At 38.5% G+C, this 19,654-nt stretch overlaps 1 long non-coding RNA gene across 3 annotated transcripts in view; it reads left to right on the top strand.

The window, feature by feature from the left end:
* LOC137476784 (uncharacterized) overlaps nucleotides 1–19,179 on the top strand; it is a 66,534-nt gene extending 47,355 nt beyond the window's left edge. For 2 of the 3 annotated variants that reach the window (XR_011000579.1, XR_011000580.1), the window contains exons 4-6: nucleotides 4,868–4,994; nucleotides 6,243–6,328; nucleotides 6,630–9,885. This is a non-coding gene — a long non-coding RNA (uncharacterized lncRNA). Of the gene's footprint in view, nucleotides 1–4,867; nucleotides 4,995–6,242; nucleotides 6,329–6,629; nucleotides 9,886–12,875; nucleotides 12,956–19,048 lie in introns of those variants that run through there. The other variant, XR_011000581.1, reaches the window with a different exon arrangement.
* Nucleotides 19,180–19,654: the final 475 nt, after the last annotated feature.

Consider the following 19,654-nt stretch of genomic DNA (forward strand, 5'->3'; position numbering starts at 1 on the left):
ATTTAAGTCCAGTTAAAATGTCTGATGAACCATATATAAGCATGAACCATAGGCTTTTTTATTATACTGTGCTGCTCTATGAAAAATATTAGGAAAAAATGGAGGATAGGTGGTAAGGAAAAGCAGGGGGAATTTAAAGTGAACAGCCTGTGCTGAGGTGAGACTGTCTGAGAAGGTGAGAAGGTGAAACAAGCAGGAGGACACGGAAGGATGTGCTGGAGGCTCAGTCTTTCTTTGCTATAAACTGTGGGATAAATGCAGTTCTGTGTGAAGACCCCACAAAACTGCTGGGCATTTTCTTGAGGGGCCAAAAAAGCACGAGATCCCCCCCTTCAAAGGCTCCTTGGAAAACTTCCAAACCCCCTCAGCTTGGTGTAAATAAAGGGTAAAGCCCAGAAACGGGACGATTTCAATTTGATGCTTTTTCAAACTGGACCTCAGTGCTTATTTCCCAGCCTGATTCCTGCAGCTGCAGCGTGGGTTTAGCAGTGTGGTTTGGGGCTCTGGGGCTTTGCCATGGGAAGTTAATGTTGGCTCAGAGAGAGCAGGAGGGCTGGGAAGTGGGGATGTGTGTGGAGCCCAGTGCAGCACATGTGGAAGGAGCTGCAAAATGCACCAAATCTCCGTCTCTCCCCACATTTCTGCTGCTGAGGTTGAAGCTGCAATTGTCACGCATAACTGGCAGGATTGTGTTGAACGTTAAAAGAAAAATATTTATTTTCAAGCACTTTTCTTTCACATTTCTTGCCTTACAGTGATGGTATGTCTGTTTGCAGCTGTAGAAAGGCAGAATTTAGCACTCGGTGGTAGCTGCCAGCATTAGCAAGATACTTGGGATGCTCGAGGGGCAGGGGAGGGATGAAATGCCCTCTGTGGAGCTCCACCTGACTTGTAAATATTGTTTATTGTGTGGCTTTGTCCAGCAGCTACTTGCTTCTCCTAAATAACCTCACAACTGCCCAATTTTGAGAGAGAAATCAGCTTGCCTAGCTCAGAATGCTGCATGTATATCTCATATATATATATATATATATATACACACGCACATATATACATAGATATTTTAATTTTTTTCCCTGCTAAAGCCCCTATAGAAGCACATTAACACACTTGAAGAATACTAAAAATGCACCACATTTTCAGATTCTCATTATTCCGGGATGAGTTAGCCTATCCGAATGAGATATACATTAGCAAAGGGATTTGGGTAGACATGTCTATATGGATTAAACAGAGCTGCACTTTGCTTTCCTGAGGTTTTTTTTTTTCTTCTTCTCCCCTCCTCTCCTCAATCATAATGAGAGGTGATTGCATTTATTTGGGCAAAATCCAAGCTGAACCCAGCAGAGGATATTTTCAGATTTATCCTTTTTAGATATTTGCCATATCAACCAAGATCTGTTTTTAGGTCCAGTTATTTAAGGCTGCCTTAAAGACTAATGAAATAGAGTGTGATGGATGTTACCCCGTTTCAGGGACTTTAAAGTAACTTACTTTCAGAAATAGAGAGAAAAAACCCAACCTTATAATCTTCAAGCCCCGCTTTGCTCCTACTTTTCCAGATCATACATTTATTTTCAGTAGGAAGATGCTCTGTGTAATGTATATGTTAATCTTCAAAAAAAAAAAAAAAAGGAGTTGGTTCTGAATTTTCCTAACTAAGGAGAGATTTATAATCGAAGAAAAAGGCTGGAAAGGCACTTTAAAAATGTTGCTTTTTTTTTTTTTTTTTAAGCTCTTGGCAAGGTAAGATTTTGCCGGTGCCCAAGTGAATTAGGAGCAGAAGTGGGAATCCCCCCTCAGTTTGTGCCTTTTGAGATGTGACAAACGGTGTTATTCCCATTTTGTCACTGTCTTCTTTGCAAAGCCAGATACATTCACGCTTTGAAACCTGGAACCCTGCTTGGTGTGCTCTGAAGATTATAATTTTTAAAAATTCTTATTATTTTTACAACATGGTATTCTTAAAAAAATAGCCTGAGATCAATTTGTCAATTTTGAAATCACTTTTGTGTTATAGTTTTAGGATGACACATATATATTTGGGAAATTTGTTTATAGATAACACTATGCAGTTATCTTGGGAAAATTCCCAGAAAATAATAAGTTATTAGAAGTGACATTGCTTTAAAAAAAGAATTCTGTGACCTTAAATTTTTAAATTGTGATATAAAATACTTTAAATTTTTGGCTTATACACTTAGCTTATAATGATAGAAAAATCCAGCATTTCTTTGCTGGATTATTTGTTCTTTATTTAATCTGAGCTTTAATTTTGATGTTTCTATTTCCTTATTATAGAAGAGCAGTTTGCTGTTTGGTTATATTTTAATTTAAAAATATGGCACATATGTAAAATTGAGCGAGCCCAGTGGTTTCAAGGGTCTTTTTTAGTGTTCATTTGTATTTCAGTGGCTTGACAATTGCTCTGTCTCTTCTGCTCAAGTGCAAGCATTCCCTATCAGGCAGAAACATCTTCATGTAATGCACCAAAAATATAATGGAATGATTGCTAACTTTGCAGAGAATAAAATAAATAAGGATGACACTTGAAAAGCCTTATTTACACCTGAAGAGGGCCTAAAAATGAGGGGAAAAAAATAATGATGTCAATTCTGGGTCTTCAGTCCAACTGCATATTCATAAAGAGAAAACGCTGCCCAAATGAGGTTTAAGGATGTGACTTGAAAGGTCATGAAATTCAGATTTACATCTAAAATTCATCGTGTTGCTCCTCGCTGTGGCAGAGATCTTGTAACAAGGAGTGATGTTACCCACGGAGCTGCGCTCTGGAGGATAAACCCAAGTGGAATTCCTTTGGAGAACCATTTTATCAAACTCTTATAACTCCTCAGCCCACCACCAAACTCAGGCTGCTTTTTATACGAGCTTCTAAAATGGCCGTTTTTTATCAGCAATTTGTGCAATATAAATTTTGCTATTTTAAAACACCGTTTCCATATTTTCCTCCTCTGTTAAAAGACCTAAAATTAAATGTTGTTTCTTCCTCACAGCCCAAAAACTTTGTGAACTACACCGGAGGAAAAAAATGATATTTTAATAAGAAAACCGAGGAGTGCATTAAAAATTGCTCCTTAGGATGAATTTGAGTTAAATTTTTCAGTTTTTTCCGGAGTGTCTTTTTACACTGCTTCCTCCACGTTCTCCATATGTCCGTCTGTGAGTTTGGTGAAAATTTGATTCTGAGTATGAAAACTTTCTGGGTTTATTCCTGTGTAAAGTTTTGATTTTGACGGTTTGGCATTTTCAGCCGTTTTGCTGGAAAAATCTTTATGCACTTAACGCAAAAAGAATGAAAACAGTGATGCAGAGACTGATTCATTTAATACCTTTTTTTTCCCTTTTTTTCACATGCAAGGAGCCTTATTTGATGAAATTCAACCCACAGTGTTCAAGAAACTGTCTGCATTTTTTAACTATTTTTGTCTGTCGCTGGAAGAGTCGTGGTGGGTGATGCAAGTGCAAAGTCAGTGCAGATTCTGCCATGGAAAAGGAGAGAAAAGAGGGAGAAATATAAATAAAATCTCAATTGCAGAAATGAAATATTTAGCTGCAAAAGAGGAATTATCTATCTTGACAATGCTCTAGAAAAATTAACTACTTTTAGACTTCCTGTTTCTGTGATATCTGAGCAGTTCAGATTTATTTTCTTCTTCAGTTTTTCTTTGCCTGAGCTCAAATTTCCATGAATTTAGGATAGAATTGTGGAATCATTAAGTTTGGGAAACATCTTTTGTCGAGTCCAACCGTTAACCTAAAACATGCACCTTTACTTTCAAACAAAAACCCTCTGGTGGAGAAAGCAGATAAGCCCACCAATCAAATATTCAAAATCCAAATCATGATGTCAGTCCTCAGAGTTATAATTAATCTTTCCTCATTCAACACTTTTATCAACACTTTCTCAAGCAGCTCCACATCCCTGTGTGCAAACAAATACTCTTATGTCTACCTTGATGTCTTTCATTTCTTAAAAAAATCTACAAAAGAATTCAAATTAGGCATTTAGGGATAAACTTGGGGACACTGCAATAGGGGTGTTGTTTTTGGCATGTGATAACTTTTTTATTCTGAATTCAAACTCTTTCTCTTCTAAACACATTTACCTTTTATCAGTCTAAACTAAATATTTCTTTAGCAGAGGCCTCACGAGGCATTTTTTTTTGTCCACAGTGCATTGATTTCAGCCCTCTGGCTGTAACCAATTTATTTCTGGTTGCAAGTAGTTCTTGTATTCAAATATCGGGTGTAGATTACCTTAGTTAGCAGACTTTGTCAAGAAATAGTCCTGAAAATAATGTTAATCATTATTCTGCCTTCGTTTCGCCACATATTTAATTTACAATAGATTAGTGCAATGACTTCATTGCAGGTATTTAGAGTAGATTAGTAAATTCATTTGTGCTGATTGAGGCCACATTGATTTGTGATGATTGGTTCCATGGAATACACATCTGACCTGAAAAAGTACAACCGTGCCAGGGCTGTCTTCCTGTTCTAATTGTATGGGCTTCTTCATTGGGTTATGTGGACATTATTGCAATTGAGCTAAAACAGGTCTGTTTTTCACTGTGCACAATTTAGTCATGCATCAATACATTTTTAATTAAAAGTGTATGACAGGTACAATAGTAGAGTACTCTACATAATTTTCTAAAGCAGGCCATTCCCTCAAAGACAAGTAATCAGAATCTGTCTCACTTCAGCAGGGAATGTATGATTTTTTATTAAGATATATGACTAAGCATCTAAAAACTTTCTGCTAGATTGTCAGATTTCGGTTGCAAGCGCTGTACTGTGAATATTTCAAGTTTATAATAGCAAAGTGAGGCATTCTTCTTGACAGGAGGAGAGGAAGAGCTCCCTGGACAGCTGGATTAGCTCATTTTGTAGAAATGGTCAACATTTGGGTCACCTGGCTGGCTGCCACAGCAGAGGGATCCAGGGATGGCATTGGGAGATCTTCTCCCAAGGTCAGTGGGACAGCACTGGAAAGGGATTGTTGTTTCTCCTCAATTTCCTTACCTCGCACCATCTAAGGAGCTGGAAGAGAAGAGTGTTTCATGTCAGAAAGAGAGGATTCAGGAGAAGCTGCCTCATGAGACCCACAAAGGGTGTGGCTGCCCTGGATCCCTGGAATGCCCAAGGCCAGGTTGGACAGGGCTTGGATCAGCCTGGGACAGTGGAAGGTGGCCCTGCCCATGGCAGGGTTGGCACTGGATGATATCTAAGGTCCCTTCCAACCCAAACGAGTCAGGGATTCTATAACTCTTGTGAGGCAGATCATGATCTACCTCAGGAGTGCAAAGAGCTGTTGAAGGATTTTCCCCCTGAAATGACTTTAAATGGTTTTATGAGGATTTAAAAGAGTTATGATGATAAAAAAAAAAATCTTTACCAGCCATTTGTATACTTCTGACTTAAATACCAGACCTGAATACCTGCTGGGACATTGAAAGGCTGAGAGCCTTGACAAAACAGGAGCCTCCAGAGTGTCCTGAACTGTGGCTGTGTGGCCGTAACATAGGAATAAGTAAAAAAAAAAGTGATTCCATGCCTGTGCATTTCCTTTCACTCTGGGTTGTCATCACAGGGATGGTAGAAATCTGGTATAAAGCAAAATGGAAGGTAAATATTAATTATGAAGGTTATGAAGGTAGAGGACATAAAGTAATATATATGTATGTCTAAATAAATTGAGAAATAATAAAATTTGGGCACCCAGAATAAAAAATAAAGTTAATTAAAATGAAATGTTTTCCCTTACTGTATTGAATGAATTTAAAAATCATCAAAAGCTTTTTTTAAGGCAAACCCAAAACTCTCTGTTCAGATTCATTGCTCTGATAAATGTGAAAAAAAGGACAAAGCTGCCTATTTATCATTTCTCCAGTTAACTTTTTCTGCAATTTCCTCTTACTATGTTGCCAGACAAAGGCAAAATGATGAGTGGCATTTCTGTGTCCTGATATTTGGGCAAATTATGATTTTGGTTGTGTGAAGGGTGTAGAAAAGCTGTAGATACTCTCCCTGCCCACATAATATTTCTCTAGTTCTGACTGTTTAATGAGAGCACCCTGGAGGAGTTTCCCTGATTCTGGTAGATTAAGAGTCATGAGTTTTATTTCTACATGAATTTTAGCATGGCATCTTTATTCAGAACTTCTCAATTTTCTTTATTTCCCTTTTTTTCCCCCATTTAACAACCAAAACCTTTGTAGGAATGTTACCACCACATCCACTGGCTACCAGAGGCAATTGGGATTTCATCTGCTCTGTGAACCAAAAGAGGTTTGGCCAGCAAAAGGTGATGAGGTTGTCCTCTGTTTTACTATTTCTCTATCATGAAAATATCAGGAGTAAAGTAAATCACAGCTGCTGCTTGTTCATGTGCCAGGATATCATTGTGGCATTTTTCAGATAAATAAGTTGGTATAAATTTTGGAAGCGTTCGAGGCTGGATGGGAGTCTCGTCAAGTGGAAGATTGGTCCAGTGGAAGATTCCCTGCCCATGGCTGGGGATTGGAAGGACATGAGTTTTAAGGTCCCTTCAACCCAATTAATTCTATGATTCTCTGATTGGACTGTGCTAATTATCTTTCCTGTAGATGTTGTGGCCTGGAAGACCACAAGAAACACGACCAGCTGTGATTTGAATCTGCTTTAAAAAGCCTTCCCTGGCTGTAATTATACCGTGGTGGCTGAGGGAAGAGAATACAATATCCTTTAAAAAATCACTTTCCACTTAGCTAAGTGTATAAACTCTATCACTCATTAATAGTAAATGAGTGGATGATTTTTGCAGGAAGTCGTTTGAGTACACACTTGAGGTTTTGGGTGGCAGACATTGCCATGCATGTCTGGAGTGTTAAAAATTCTTTCATTCCCATAGCTCTCAAATCAGAGTCTCTCAAGCAGGTTCTTAAAAAGGAAAAAAAAATTACAAATTAAACGCTTTGAGTTCTGGCTTTTGAATTCTTGTTATTTGTTTTCTCACAGAAATCGAAGGTAAAAAAATCACTCTAAGGTTAAATGAAGTATTTGACTTTAATTGTTTTCCTTCAGTTTTCTGTATTAAAAATATTTCACTTTGAAATAATATTTTTATAAGGTATCAGCAATTATTTTAGTGATTTACTTCCTAAATTGTACTTCCCATTTAACATAATTTTGTTTGATCCAGAATACGCGCTCTAGTACAGACATAGGAAGTGCACAATGAGATTCCTTTCTGCTCTTAGTTGTGCTGTTGTAGTTGCACTTGAAATACTCAATATTTGGGTAGGATATCCTCCCTCTTCTTCCTTTTTTCCATGTACATCACATTGGAGAAAATACCGAAAACTTGGATTCAGTTTCACTCTGTGTGTGTCCACCTGCACCTGTCACCCCAGAGAGCAAATAAACCCCTAAAACTCAGATCTGGATTTATCAGAGAATTCTCTCATCGGGCTGGAGAAATCATGTAAGCTCCCCACGTCTCTGGGAGATGAAGATAACACATTATTTCTCTCTCTTTTTCTTGGTCTGACTGAAAATTTCTCAAGGCAGAGCTGCCAGGGCTGTGTCTGTGCAGAGAATGTCTCACAATGAATTGGAAGTTCAGCTCTGGGCATATCAGCATTACTACAATGCAGATTAATATATTTTTTTCCCCTCTTTCATTTCTTTAAAGAAGATACAATCTACCTCTGCTTGAGCTCCGCCTGAGGTATGAAATAAGTGTAAAAGTTCATGTTTTTAGCAGCAAGATGTTTCTTAATTAGAGCTCTTCTTATCAGTCGACTTCTTTTAACCATTTAGATTTAAATTTAGGCAGGGTCTCCCATTTGCCATTCTTTTAATTTCCCCCCTCCCATTTTAGTGTATCTAGATTATATGTATTTCTTTGTGGGTTGCTGTGCAATAATTCTTCCTCCTAACTAATAATGGCAAAGGGAAGATGGAAAGGTACATTCTGCTCCTGATGTGATGAATATTAATTTGGTGCAGAGCAAACAAGATCTGCACTTGCATGAGAACTTTGCCCATGACTTTCTGGAGTGGAGATAGATTTTCTACAAAAACCTCCAAACGTGAAAGGACACCTCCCAGCCCCCCCAGAGAGCCAAGAAAACCCCTAATTAAATGAATTAGAATACAAGGGCTATAAAATTATGTTTCTGCTCTGCCACAGCAGAGTTCCCAACCCTGGGGACATTGTGGAGCCAGTGATCAGAAGTATAAATGAACTCTGACTCTGATAACTTCGAGTCCTAACAGAGAAAGAACAGTGGAAAGTTTGCCAGAGAGGCCCCAGAGATAACAGTCAGAATTATATAATGTGCATATATAGGACAAAAGAAAAAAAGATACAGCGATTTTCTCCTTGGGGATGACAGGAATCAACTCAGAATGTGGCTCCAGTAAAATTTGTTGTGATTTGGAGACAAAAATGATGACTGCTGGCCAAATCTGGACCCTTGCATCGAGGCTGCCTGGCTGGGGATTTGCAGGGATGCTGTTTGCAGGAGGCTGAGGAGCATCAGAGCTGCTTTGTAGATATTGCTAAGCCCCTTAGTTCTCTCCAAAAGAGGGGATTTGGAGCAGGGAATCCTTGGAATTGACACATTAATTTTCTCCCATCCATGCCCTGTGCTCAAACTTCTGCTTGGGGAATGTCGAGATCGCTGCCTTTCCTCCTCTTCGTGGGTCCAGGGTGTTCCTACTCTGACATTGAACAGGATATTATCTCTGAAAAAAACAAACCAGAACTGACTAATCCAAAAATTAAGTAATTTCTTTAAATTTTATTGAAGGATTTTTCTGTGAAAGATTTTGAGGTTTTTTTAACAGATATTTAAATTATGTTAAAAGCATAATGCATGTTAAAATTAACCCCAAATATATATAGAATTCACTATTCCTTAGCATCCCAGAAGTATTGAAAGGAAGGGAATTCTTTTCTGACATTGAAAACTTTTTGGAGTCCATCTGCCAAATTTAGGGGCAAATTTTATCTTTGGATATACATCCTGGGTTGTTGTCATGCTAACCTGGAGGGATGGAGTATGCACTGAAATCCAGAAGGCTGTCTTTATTTTGAATGTTATTTACAAAGCCCATGAAAAAACTGACATTCATCAAAAGCTACGGCTTGGCCATGCTGAACATTTGCTTTGTTGTAGGGGAGAGTGGTCACTAATCCTTGATTGTCTTCTGAATTATTTGAGGACTTAACTATAGTTAAAATGTGACCTGAAACCAATGCCTTTAAGGGAGATGAAATTGCTTGGCTGCCACAGAAATACCAGTACAAGTCAAGAAAATCAGTTGCTTTCTCTAATCTCCTTTCCTTTGGAAACTTTGCTAATGAGATCAATTCCAGAGACAGTTGCCTTGATCCACAGTGGTAAAAGTCTTTCTGTTGGCAGCTAAATAAAGCAGGATAACCCAAAGCTATGTTAAAAATTGGGAGTATAATGTGAGGTGAACAGACAACCTGGCTTTGCTGAGGCAATACGGAGCCCTGAGTGTGTCAGATTTGGTTTGACTGCTAGAAATGGCCCCTAACTGTGCTTTTACCACAGCATCCTCTCCTTCTGTCCTCTGCAAACCAGAAGCCTCAGCCTTCATCAAGGTGACGTGCAGTTCAGATGTGGTCCCAGCTGGTTTTGTAACTCAGGGGGAGGTAGGAGGGAAGAAAGCAGTGAAAATCATTCCCTTTAGCTCAGTCTTTAGGGGCTCAGCTGAAAATTCAGATCTTTGAGCATATTGGGGGCTAATTGTCCACTCAATACCTTTCTGTGAGCTGTACCATTGGCAAATATTTGTTTCGAAAAACAGAAATAAAGACATTTTGTTCGAGGTAGGAAAAAAATCTACAAAAAATCCCAGACAAATGCTTCTGTTTTCCTAGGCTAAAACTAGCAGAGGGAATGTATTTTGGGGGTTGGAATTAGGTGATCTTTAAGGTGTCCTTTAGCCCATACCATGGAATAGTTCTATTAGTCATCAGAGCGATGTGGGTCCTGGATTTCGCCCCACACAAGTTTTCCAAGCTCTTGGAACACTGTTGGAAGGAGCAAGAGGTGCATGGGGAATAAACAGGAATTATGAGCCTGGACATCTGTTTGAGAGGCCAGTGCTTTTGTGGTTGTGTCAGGTCTAAGGGATTCTGGAAATGGTCCTCTGCAGAAAAAGGAAAAGCTGGGACATCTTCTCCTTAGAAATTTTGCAGTGCAGGGAAGCAAAATTAAGGATGTTGATTGTGTTTTTCTCTAATAGCAACCCCTTTGTAACAATAAAGATAACTCAGCATAGTTATAAATATTAAAACCATGTAAACAGGTGTTCATATTAAGTAGGCAAAAGAATACAAAGTTCTAATGATCTCATTCTTACCCACTTCTATCCTATAATATTTCTGTGGAAAATTTTGGAATTTACTTATTCTGCATGTCTGCAATTCCAAGTGAAAAAGGTGGGTTTTTTCTTCTTGTATTTTTTCCCCCTCTGTATCTTATTAATGAATTTTACCTCATTAGGAAATCCTTTAAAATGCTTGGATTGCTATCCTGGAGAATTAAGTCTTCCATTTATCGACAGAACACGTGCAGCTTTGGCACGAGGGGTGTAAATCCCCCGCTGTTTCCTGTCAATGATTTCTGCCTTCCTGGGGAGAAGCACATCTAGAGAGGATTGCTCAGGCTGTGCAGACACCCTCACTCTGACCTGACTCCTGAGGAGAGCTAGCAAGAAGGGAGAAAGAGGTTTCATGATCTCAAGAAATATATTTTATTTGTTTTAATGGATTAGGGCACATTCCATAACCTTTTTTTTTTTTTTCTTTATCGGATTTTTTTTTAAGTTCTGTTACGTTTTCTACAAACTCGTTGTAAGGTGACAGTGCCAACATTTCTGAAATGTTCCTTGATGGTCAAGAGGATCTAAACAGGAATAATTTATTCATTTTGGAGCTGGTCAGGCAGTAAAATTAAAATAGTAACAGCTTGTGTCCTAGTCTTTGTGAAAGGGAAATACACCTAAACCCAAATTTAATGCAAATAAAAGCTCAGACAGAATTTTGGGCCAAATTCTCAGCCACAGGTAACTGTCAGAGGTAACTTCAAGCCTGTAAAGTTCCAAGGATGTAAATCCACTGAACATCAGTTTAAATTGCCTCTAACTCTGAGAACCCCATAGTTCACAGATGCTCATGTGCACGGCTGAGATTGAGCCTGAGCTGATTCCAGCAGTTCTGGGGAATTTCTGCCCCCCAGTAAATGAATCAACAGTGCATTAGCAGAGGAAAGGTTTCCCAAGAAAAAGCTGGAATGGCCTCTCTGCTGTTTCCCAATTTTTGGTTTTGATTATTGATTTTCTACTCTAAACACAGCTCGGTGTTTTCCTCTTCTTCAGTGGAAGCAGAGGCTGACACAAAAAAATCCCCCTGAATTCTGATGAATGCTTGATTGGTAAGGAATGCACAAGATTTAGGGAGCAGAAATTACCTAATTAAGGCAAAAAAGCTGAATTAAATGGTAAAACCCATGTTTGTTACACCAACCTCTAGGATTTGCTTTAAGCCACCCTTAAAATCAACATTTATTTGCACAGAACTTTGGGGACAAATACTTCATTGGCCTGATTTGTACTAAAACTTGGGAAAGCAAGCAGAGATATTTGTGGAGAAAGGGCAGCAGCTGAGAACAGACTGAGACATTTTTTACCGTGGGGTCTGAGATCCTGGGATGTAAACTTTGCTCTCACTGAATTAAACTGGAGCAACCTCAGGCTCAAATCTGGAACTCTGCACAAGGGTGCAAATGAGGTGTTTGGCCACTGGGCCAAAGGACAGTTATTTTGTGCTAATAAAACTTTATTAGATTGATCTGCAGGAGAAAGCATCGATCCCCAAATTGGCATGTCCTGAATGTCCATATTTCTGAATTTAAACATGCATGTTAGGAAAATACCCGTAAGCAGAAGAGAGGATAATTGGCATCATATCAGTTAGTACATTTGTAATTGGGAAGATGTTTATTATCAGTCCAGAGGTTCCATTTTGCTGTAAATTCAGGCCTATTTTGTTCCTGTCAGATATGAGCTCACGTATTATTACATGACAGACCTTTGAGTAAAATGATACATTTTCCTCCAGATCAGGCTGTCTGGCCTCAGCAAGTTTATTCAGGCAGTGGAAATCCCTTATTAAATACATTTTTCAAAACTTCCTGCACTACTGTTTATTTATAGATTACAGGGGAGATAATCAGTGCTTTCCACTCATATTCGCTTAGTTCTTCCTAATGATACCTAGTCACACTCAGTCATGGTCATGCATACTCTGTTCCACTCACAGTGAATTCCATTCACAGTAAATTTGAATTCACACTTCATAGTCAATCATTTAACTCATTCACATCAGTCACACTGAATCAATACTCCCTCGCTCCTTTTTTTGTTTTTTTTTTTTTAATGCTCATTCCTTTCCTTTCACATTTGCTCCTAAACATCTGCAATCATCCTCGTTTGCTTGGTGTCTATCCTTAGAGCAAGAACGTGGCTGTCATTAATGGTAAACCCTCTGCAGCTCAGAAATTAAGAGGGTTTTTGCAGGGCCAGACAAGCTTTGGAGAACCACAGGTGCTGCTCAAATTTCTTGCTGAGGGCAACCAACCTCAGGTGATGTTGTGCTCCTTATTTTTGGGGGTGGGAATCTCACACCCACGTGTGTGCTACCTTATTCCACACAGAGCAGCCTCGTGTGTGAGGTGGATTTTTTGTTTTGGTCACCCTGGGGATGCAAATTTAAGTAGAGCTGATGCTGCCTTTATTTTTTTTTATCCAATTTAATTTGATTCTAAATAAAGGTGAAATACTGTGAAAGCAGGACTGAGGAGGGAGGCTGAGGGTGTTGCCGTGGTCAGAAATCATGGAAATGAGTCGTGTGGTGAGTAAAACAGGGTTTATTTAATAAGCAGGATTTTATAGAATTTTATAGTTGCCTCCATGGTACATCTGAAACCTGGCTCAGAAGACAACGACCCCACACCCTGTTCAGATGGATTTGGTCCAGTGTCTCTGGTCTCAGGGAGCTGTTTGATGCAGGACTGAATGGGGGGCAGAAAGGATTGCAGATATATTTGTGCCTTCTTGTCCTTCCAGATGGCATCAGGCAACTCTTTTTCTGTGAAGGCTTTGATATCAAAGTGCTAAAAAAAACCTTAAAGCTCTAAATTTCCCATGGAATGTTACAGCATGGAAGTCACCAGGAAGATAGCTGGTTTTTAAGGGCTAGGATGTGCAAGAATATTAATGCAGATGTTTTAGCCAAGTACTGAATTTACTGATGAGGAAGATATTAATTTGCTTTTAATTTTTTTTCTCCTTTATTTATGTCTATATCAATAATTGATTGATAAAAAATAGCTGAAAAAGATAGGGGTTGTATTTAACCCAAGGACGCCACTACTGAAAACTGGATGTTGTTTATGAGTCCACAAAAATAGTGAGAAATGGGGGAAGAAGGGCAAGGAGGAAGGTGTAAAGGCTTTGAGGAAGTTGCTCTAGAAGCATTTGTGGGCAAGACCTTGGTGTGCAGAGCCTCTCATGGCACCCACGAGTGCTCCAAAAGGAGGAGAAGCCAGCCTCACTCACAGCATATTGTGACTTCCAGGGCAAGGAAAAAGAAACTATTGCATTGAATAATTAGCTTTGTGTTTGGGGACAAAAAAGACAAAAATCTTATCCCATGAGACACAAAAGGATCGTATCTAGCATCTTGAGATTGGCCTAGGAGGAGAGAAAGTGCATTTGACGGACTATTATCCTAATTTCTGTCCTGAAAATCATGGGCTGTGGACAGTGGAGCATCAGCTGTTACCTCAGTCGCAAACCTGAAGTAAAAGGCTGTAACTGGGTTCTGCTTTTCTTTTCTTTTCTTATTTTTTTTTTTTTTTTAATTCTGGTATTTCTCCTTAAGAAAGAAAGGAAACAAGACAATTACATGCTCTGAGGAGTCACAGTGATCAGTAGCAGAAGCCAGCAGGGAGATGGGTTTGGATAGCTGAGGCCTGAAGGGAAGGAACACAATGCTCTCAGGACATTCAGATTTTGGGGATAAGCAGCAGAGCTGGGGAGCACCAGACCCCTACATGGTACCAGGTATGGGGTCCTGGCAGAAAGGTTGAGATGGCATTAAATTAACATTTTCAGGCAGGATATGACTATAAAGTTAACAGTGGAGGGTCAATTTGTGTTTCCTGGTCTCTAGGGCAGCACTGGGGAGATTTTATGGCTCCTTTTTTTCTCTCTTGCTAAATTTGTACCTTAGAAATAATAACAAAATGAGAAAGGAAGAGCTGAACCGCAAGCAAGAAGCGGACAACTTCCATAATGTCTGCATCAACAATTCCTTTCACCCCCACCAAATTATTCTTTTCACCCTCCAGTTGTTTTATTTTAAGGTTTGGGTTTTTTTTTTAGTCACATAGTCCTTAAACAAAAATTTCTGTGTCAATTAGCGGGGTGCATTTGGACTTTGGTCCCTCAGTGTGTGCTTAGCAGATGTTCACAGAAAAGCAAAGTTTACCCAAACATTTCTGAGGTTGGAGTTTGTATATTCAGCCTCTCTCTTTTCTTTCCAAAGGGTACCATATTAACAATTCTTTTCTCGCCAGTATAAATATTTTTCCTGCAATTAACTGCATAATGGTGCAACACAGATGCTTGAAGAGGGTGTACTTATCCACTGCAATTTGAGTCATCCCTTTACAGTAGCACCCACCCCTGATGTATTAGAAAACAACTCAATTTTTATTGCAAAAACATCTAAATATGGGAATAATTTCCTAACCTGTTTATTTTGAAAAATGCTTTGCCTTCTAACAACACGGCCGTGGCGAACATCTATTAGCTTTGCTTTACTTTGTTTTCCTTCTTTTTTTTTTTTTTCTTTTTTTTTTCTGAGTCACTCTTTGATTTTCAAAACATTTTGGTCATCCACAGACTCCAAGTCTCCTTCCAGGAGAAAACACTGAAGAATCAAGTGCATCTCTCCTTGCCTTTTAAAATTACCCTTCAGGGCAGTGCACACACAGAGTGACCCTGGCTTTTGACAAACCTTTGCTGAACAAAACGTAACAAGCCCCTGTATATTTTGAGCAGCATTTTCTATTCTGACAGAGACAGCTCGGCAGCATTTGATGTCTGCTTGCTGGTCATAGATAATGGTGCATCCTGGGACCATTGTCATCCCTGTCAATAAGAAGGCCTGGGGGGACGTTCAACAAAGCTACCTTTTGATTCACCGTTTTCCCTTCCTTCCCAAGACATTTGTAAGCCCCTGGTCAGCCAGGTCACTTTTATTTCATCCTGATGTGCCTTGATAATAGCATCATGTCTGACAAAAAATTTTGACAGGCCGTCGATGTGTGTTTCTTTGGTTCCTGGGTTGTTTTCTATGCCTCCTCAATGTCAAACGAGCTTTGAAAGCTACTGATTATGTTTGTTTGGACTGAATTTGACAAGATTCCTATTCTTTGAAGCAATTAAGCTCCTGAGGATGGATCTTGGGATTTGAGCTAATTTTTTTAGCAGTGCAGGAAGCAACCAGAGCACATCCTATGCTCTGGCTTTCTTTTTTTTTTTTTTTTTTTTTTGTTATTGTTTCAAGGTTGCGGTGCTTTCATTGTACCTTTAGAAATACCTCAACCCAAAGGAAACTTTTAAGCTTTAGAAGAAAATCAAAAAGGGAAAAGAAAAACGTGCAGCTGAAAGTAAAAGTTTTGCATATGTGTATTTTATCTGAAAATGGCAAGTTTGGCAAGCTCAGGTGGTGAAATCTCTGCAGAATTTAACTCTTCTGAGGCCACACAGGCTGTCCACTTGCAGAATAGGTTTTAGGAGCTAAACTATCCTTATCAAGAGATGGCAAATAATGTATTTTTCTCAACTGGCCACAGATAACAGCTCACAGCCTGGCTTGTTTATTGTTTAAATTAGTTGCAGGCAATTTAGCATATTACAAATGGGAATTAGCAGCATTTTGAGTTTTATCAGTTAGCTACATTGTTAAATGGTGTTGTTGGAGTTCAGCAAAGCATCTCCACAGCTACACAACCTTTTCTTTTTTTTGGCAGTCACAGATGGAAGTTTGCATCCTGCCCCTGTAGCAGCGGGCATGCAGCACACACACTTTTAATTGGGTGAGGGCTTTTCTTTTTTTTCTGTGGCAAATAAAGATTAATTTATCACGGTTCATGTGATACTAGAAAAGGAAAATGGCAAGTTCCCATTGCAGAAAAGAAAGAAAAAAAAAAACACACAAAAGCATTTCTGTTCTGTGCTGTGTTTTAAGGTATTTTTGTTGCATTTAAATATATTTAACTTGAAGTCTTTATCACTGTACTTCTGTTTTGTAAATAACCACTAGGTAAAAATCACTTTTTTTTTCATATTTGAAGACATTGAAGGCCTTAGATCCCACCTTATGAATGAAAATCTGGAGGTCCCTGGAAGTTTCTCAGAGTCTGACAGCAGCTGGGCAGGGATTTTTGTCTTTATGTTGCAGAGAAGCTTCAGGAAGATCATGATTGGTCCAAATCCACAGGGACGAGCAGCCTTTGAAGCTCAGCTCTCCCTTCTTTCTTGGGAATCATCAATGAAAGGAAACGAATCTGAGCTTAAATCCCAAAGATGGAGTGACCAGCTACCATTCAGGGTGTACCCACACCTGCAGGACATTCCTGTGTCCCCTCCCACCAACACCCATCCCAACATCCATCTTCCCGGGCTCTCCTTCTAGCACGGTTCTGCCTCTATGACCGGTGGAGGCAAAATTCCCTGCCTCAGTTTCCCTGGAGATGGAAACAGGCTGTAAGTGTTAATCTCCTTTTCAAAGGGATTTGACATTTCTTGTTGGAAGCAGCGCCGTGGGTTGGTACCAAATGTAAACCAGACGATTTTCCTTTTTATTACAGTTTGTGTTTAGTTTTAATATTATGACTGAAGTGACAGCCTCTCATTTTCATACATTTCTGTTTTCATTCCCAGTTATTATTTAGGTTATATTACCTTCAAAACATGTTTTTATGGAGTTATAATGACTGCAGATGAAAACGCAGCTAATAGTTACCTACTGCAAATTTATGCACTTTCCTTGCTCAGAACCTATCAAAATTGCAAATTTTCCCAAGGAATTAATCTCCTTTTGCATTTGGCCAGGATCTTCCTTTTCTCTCCTACATTCTGAGTCAGGATAACGATTTCTATCCTCAAAACGCCCCCAGAGCCATGTCTGAAGTCTTCCAAAAAAGGACCAGAATATGGAAGAACAGGTTGGTTTTGTTTTCTTTTCACTGGTATTTTTTCAGAAATACATTATTTCCTTGGAATTATTACCAATGCTTTTCTGTCTTTCATATTCAGTGGCTTTCTGTCAGGCTATCTATAGTTCTTCAGGGCAGTATTGTCTAGTTATTCTTTCATATTAAATGATTGGGTTATTACTTTTACATCTTTAGAGTATTTCATTTTACTGATTTCTCCATATTAAAAAGATGATAAATTATAGCAGCTATTAAGGGCCCAATCCTGAATTCTTAATGTAGTCATTTCCATTAAAGTTCTCCCTGACGTAGATTTATATGGAATCTGATAAATTTCTGCTTGGCAAATTCCTAGAGAAACTACAGAAACCTGAATTAAATTAGTCTGTTAAAATAATCAACATGAGCCCAATCTTGTCGAGTGAGGGGGAGATGAGTGTGTTCTGTTCATTAATGTCTAATTATTGAGCACCAAGATGGGAAAAGTGCAGTGGGATTTTCAGGCACATGAGGGATTTAGGACTGAACCCTATTTTTGCTTTAAGCCTTGCTTGTCCACGGGGTTTTTCCCCTCAGATTTCTAATCTATTTTCCTCTACTATGAGAAAAAATGTAGAAAGATTAATTTCTCTGTTAATGACAATTCTGGAGCAGTGCAGGACACAGAATGGGCCCTCCTTGGATGGGGTTTGGGAGCAGGACGTGTGGATCCCGTGGTGAGGCTGACTCACTTCGGGTCCCTTGAGCTGGACCTGGAGATCACCAACATTAAAATGAGATTTTCCATGGCTGACACAGGCTCTCACTTTGTCCTGCAAAGACAGCTTTTGGCAGCATCTAAAACAATTGTTTTTTGGAGCAAACCTTCCCAAGCCAACAAATTGGATGAACCTCCAGAATTTTGGTTGGTGAGATTTTTTTTTTCCCATGCTATTAACGAATTGGCAAATTAATGAGTAAAACCCACACTGTCCTTTGTGAGATGCAATAATGGTGTGATGCCATTGAGGCAAAAAATCCTTAATTTTTCTTCTAGGTCATTTCTCATGAATGAATGAATAGTTTTTTAGATGTAAAGGTCAACACAAAATGCAGTAAATGCAAAAATTTTTTTCTGATATGTAATAATTCAAATGCAAAGCACAGGCCACAGATGCTGAAGTCTTTATTTGTGCCATAACCATACTGGAAATAAATGCATTTTATGAACTTCCTAAGGTTCATTTAAATAGCTGTTGTCCTACCATGTTGAGAATGGCTCTTGCTCTACATAACTTTCTAAGTAGCAAAATGTTGTTTTCAAATTTCTTCTTACAATTTTTCAATGACACAAAGACTTTAGCTGTAATTTAATATTTTAAATTACACTTCATTTAGTCTCACTGGAAGATATATTAAATAATTTATTATTTAATAATAATAAATTTGTTTGTACTTAACCAAACAAAGCTTCTACCTGTATTTTGTAGACTACTATAATATTTCTCCTTTTCAATACTATATTTTTATTATTTTATATTTTTATTACTTGGACTATGCTGCTTTTCAAGAATATGGTGATTTTCAGAAAACTTCCCAGCAAAGCAAATTCTGTGTCCTTTGGACTTTAATCCTGAACAATTTTGATGAGTTATCCTTATTCTCCCACTTGATTTTAGGTTTTTTTAATGATGAAATTTCTCATTCTGCCCTTTTTATTGTTGTTTATTTCGCAGGAAATTTTCTGATGCTTCATAATAAATTGGCCATTTAAAACACATCAGGACAGAGCACAGGGGACAAACATGGGTGAGTTCAAGACTTTCATGGGTAACACTGTGCTGTATTTAATACTAGAAAACAAGCAGGAGGGCAGGAGATATAATTGTGCTCGTTAAATTTAAAAATAAATGCTTTAGTTTTGAATATTTTAAAAAAATTCAAACCAATTAATAAAATACATGCTTGTTTGGCCTAAATTGTATTTTTTCACCCCGTTTTGCTATTCAAGCTACTGAATTGGAGAACAAACTCTTTAATGATTCTAGATATGAAAGTTTCTTACATTCATGTTCTTTAACTTTGCCTCAGAAGGAACAAAGCACAAAGGTGGGCTTACCAGTTTGTCGGTAATTAATGAAGTACTTAATTCAACATAGGTTTCTTAGAAGGAGTTAATTTCAAGAAGAACGAAAAAGTCCCCTCTTGACTAATAATTCTCTGTGGCAGGAAAACCCTTGGCAGTGGAAGTAGGGATTTATCTTGAGTTGGAATGAATTTTCTCTGTCAATTGGCATCTGAAGGAAATTCGGCAGGGAGAGTTAAGTGACTAAATAGTTCTC

Source organism: Anomalospiza imberbis, chromosome 7, assembly GCF_031753505.1.
Source record: "Anomalospiza imberbis isolate Cuckoo-Finch-1a 21T00152 chromosome 7, ASM3175350v1, whole genome shotgun sequence".
NCBI lineage: Eukaryota > Metazoa > Chordata > Aves > Passeriformes > Viduidae > Anomalospiza > Anomalospiza imberbis.